Here is a 3,911-nt window from a genome sequence, read left to right as displayed (position 1 = left end):
GGCCCATTGTGACATCCTGGGGAGCCTCTTTGTCCCCAGGGCCCATTGTGACATTCAGGGGACCCCCTTTGTCCCCAGGGCCTATTGTGACGTCCCAGGACCCCCCATTGTCGCCAGGGCCCATTGTGACATCCTGGGGATCTCCCATTGTCCTCAGTGCCCATTGAGACATATTGGGGACCCCCTTTGTCACTGGGGACCCATTGCGACATCCCAGGAACCCCATTGTCCCAAGGGCCCATTGTGACATCCAGGGGACCCCCCTTTGTCTCCAGGACGCATTGTGACACCGTGGGGACCTCATTAGTCCCCGGGGACCATTGTGACATCCTAGGGACCTCCCTTTGTCCCCAGGGCTCATTGTGGCACCATGGGGTCCCCCTTTGTCACTGTGGCACATTGTGATATCCCAGAACCCCACTTTGTCCCCATGGCCCATTTGGACATCCTGGGGACCCCCTTTCTCCCCAGGGGCCATTGTGACATTCAGGGGACCCCCCCCTTCTCCCCAGGGCCTATTGTTACGTCCCAGGACCCCCATTGTCCCCAGGGCCCATTGTGACACCATGGGGACCACCCCTTGTCCTCAGGGCCTATTGTGAACATCCTGGGGAACCTCCATTGTCCCCAGAGCCCATTGTGAGATCCTGTGGAGCCCCTTGTCCCCAGGTCCCATTGTGACATCCTGGGGACCCCCTTTATCCCCAGGGCCCGTTGTGGCATCCTGGGGACCTCCTTGTCCCCAGGACCCATCGTGGCACCGTGGGGACCTCCCTTGTCACTGGGGACCCTTTGTGACACCATGGGGACCTCCCATTGTCCTCAGGGCCCATTGAGACATCCTGGGGACCCCCTTTGTCACTGGGGACCCATTGTGACATCCCAGGAACCCCATTGTGCCAAGAGCCCATTGTAACATCCTGGGGACCCCCCTTTTTCTCCAGGACACATTGTGACACCGTGGGGACCTCATTAGTCCCCAGGGCCCATTGTGACATCATAGGGACCTCCCTTTGTCCCCAGGGCTCATTGTGGCACCATGGGGACCCCCCCTTGTCACTGGGGACCCATTGTGACACCATGGAGACCCCCCCTTGTCCTCAGGGTCCATTGTGACATCCTGGGCACCCCCCATTGTCCCCGGGACCCATTGTGACATCCTGGCCACCCCCTTGCTCCCAGGGCCCATTTTAGCACCATGGGGACCGCCTTTGACCCCAGGGCCCCTTGTGGCAGCATGGCAACCACTTTTGTTCCCAGGGCCCATTGTGACATTCAGGGGACCCCATTGTCCCCAGGGCCTATTGTGACACCATGGGGACCCCTCCTTGTCACTGGGGACCCATTGTGACAACATGGGGACCCCCCCATGTCCTCAGGACTCATTTTCACATCCTGGGCACCCCCCATTGTCCCCAGGGCCCATTGTGACATCCCAGAACCTCCTATTGTCCCCAAGGCCCATAGTGACATCCTGGGGACCCCCATAGTCCCCAGTGCCTATTGTGACATTCCAGGACCCCCCATTGTCCCCAGGGCCCATTGTGACATCCTCGGCACGCCCTTGTCCCCAGGGCCCATTGTGACATTCAGGGGACCCCTCTTTGTCCTCAGGGCCCATTGTGACATCCTGGGGACCCCCCCTTGTCACTGGGGCCATTGTGACGTCCCAGGACCCCCCATTGTCCCCAGGGCCCATTGTGACATTTTGGGGATCCCTCCTTGTCCCCAGGGCCCATTGTGACGTCCCAGGACCCCACATTGTACCCAGGACCCATTGTGACATTCAGGGGACCCCCTTTGTCACTGGGGCCCATTGTGACATCCCAGGACCCCACATTGTCCCCAGGACCTATTGTGACATCCTGGGGACCCCACTTGTCCCCAGGACCCATTGTGACACTATGGGGACCACCCCTTGTGCCCAGGGCCCATTATGACACTGTGGGTACCACCCTTGTCCGCAGGGCTCATTGTGACATCCCAGGACCCCCATTGTCCCCAGGGCCCATTGTGACATTCAGGGGACCCCCCTTTGTCCCCAGGGCCCATTCTGATACCGTGGGGACCCCCTTTGTCCCCAGGGCATATTGTGACATCCTGGGGACGCCCTTTGTCCCCAGGACCCATTTTGACACCGTCGACACCCCCGTTTGTCCCCAGGGCCCATTGTGACATCCTGGGGACACTCCTTGTCCCCAGAGCCCATTGTGACATCCAGGGGACCCCCTTTATCCCCAGGGCCCATTGTGACATCGCAGTACCCCCCCTGGTCCCCACGGCCCATTGTGGCACCATGGGGACCCCCTTTTGTCACTGGGGCCCATTGTGACATCCCAGCACCCCACTTTGTCCCCAGGGCTTATTGTGACACCATGGGGACCTCCCTTGTCCCCAGGGCCCACTGTGACATCCCATGACCCCCATTTGTCCCCAGTGCTATTGTCAAATCCTGGGGACCCCCTTTGTCCCCAGGGGCCATTGTGGCACCATGGGGAACCCCTTTGTCACTAGGGCCCATTGTGACATCCCAGGACTCCACATTGTCCCCAAGACCCATTGTGACATCCTGGGGACCCCACTTGTCCCCAGGACCCATTGTGAACACTATGGGGACCCCCCCTTGTTCCCAGGGCCCATTGTGACACCATCGACACCCCCCTTGTCCGCAGGGGTCATTGTGACATCCTGGGGACCCTCCTTGTCCCCAGAGCCCATTGTGACATCCAGGGGACCCCCTTTCTCCCCAGGGCCCATTGTGACATGGCAGGACCCCCCTGGTCCCCAGGGCCCATTGTGACATCCTGGGGATCCCTCTTTGTCCCCAGGGTCCATTGTGACATCCTGGGCAACTCCATTGTCCCCAGGGCCCATTGTGACATCGCAGGACCCCCCTGGTCCCCAGGGCCCATTGTGACATCCTGGGGATCCCCCTTTGTCCCCAGGGTCCATTGTGACATCCTGGGCAACCCCATTGTCCCCACGGCCCATTGTGACATCTGGGGGACCCCCTTGTCCCCAGGACCCATCGTGGCACCGTGGGGACCCTCCTTGTCACTTGGGCCCATTGTGACACCATGGGGACCTCCCCTTTGTCCCCAGTGCCCATTGTGACATCCTGCGGACCCCCCTATGTCTCCAGGGCCCATTTTGACATTCAGGGGACCCACCATTGTCCCCAGGGCCCATTGTGACCTTCAAGGGACCCTCATTGTTCCCAGGGCCCATTGTGACGTCCTGGGGAGCCCCCTCTGATCCCAAGGCTCATTGTGACTTTCAGGGGATCCCCCCTTGTACCCAGGGCTGATTGTGACGTTGTAGGGCCCCTCTTTGTCCCCAGGGCCCATTGTGACATCCTGGGGAACCCCCTTGTTCCCCGGGCCCATTGTGATGTCCTGGGACCCCCCATTGTCCCCATGGCCCATTGTGACATCCTGGGGATCCCTCCTTGTCCCCAGGGCCCATTGTGACGTCCCAGGACCCCCCATTGTCCCCAGGGCCTATTGTGACATCCTCTGCACCCCCTTGTCCCCAGGGCCCATTGTGACATTCAGGGGACACCTCTTTGTCCCCAGGGCCCATTGTGACATCCTGGGGACCCCCCCTTGTCCCCAGGGCCCATTGTGACGTCCCAGGACCCCCCATTGTCCCCAGGGCCCATTGTGACATCCTGGGGATCCCTCCTTGTCCCCAGGGCCCATTGTGACGTCCCAGGACCCCCCCATTGTCCCCAGGGCCCATTGTGACATTCAGGGGACCCCCTTTGTCACTGGGGCCCATTGTGACATCCCAGGACCCCACATTGTCCCCAGGGCCCATTGTGACATCCTGGGGACCCCTCTTTGTCCTAAGGACCCATTGTGATGTCCCAGGACCCTGCATTGTCCCCAGAGCCCATTGTGACATCCTGG

Source organism: Patagioenas fasciata, chromosome 26 (genome assembly GCF_037038585.1).
Source record: "Patagioenas fasciata isolate bPatFas1 chromosome 26, bPatFas1.hap1, whole genome shotgun sequence".
NCBI lineage: Eukaryota > Metazoa > Chordata > Aves > Columbiformes > Columbidae > Patagioenas > Patagioenas fasciata.
This window is presented reverse-complemented; position numbering follows the sequence as displayed.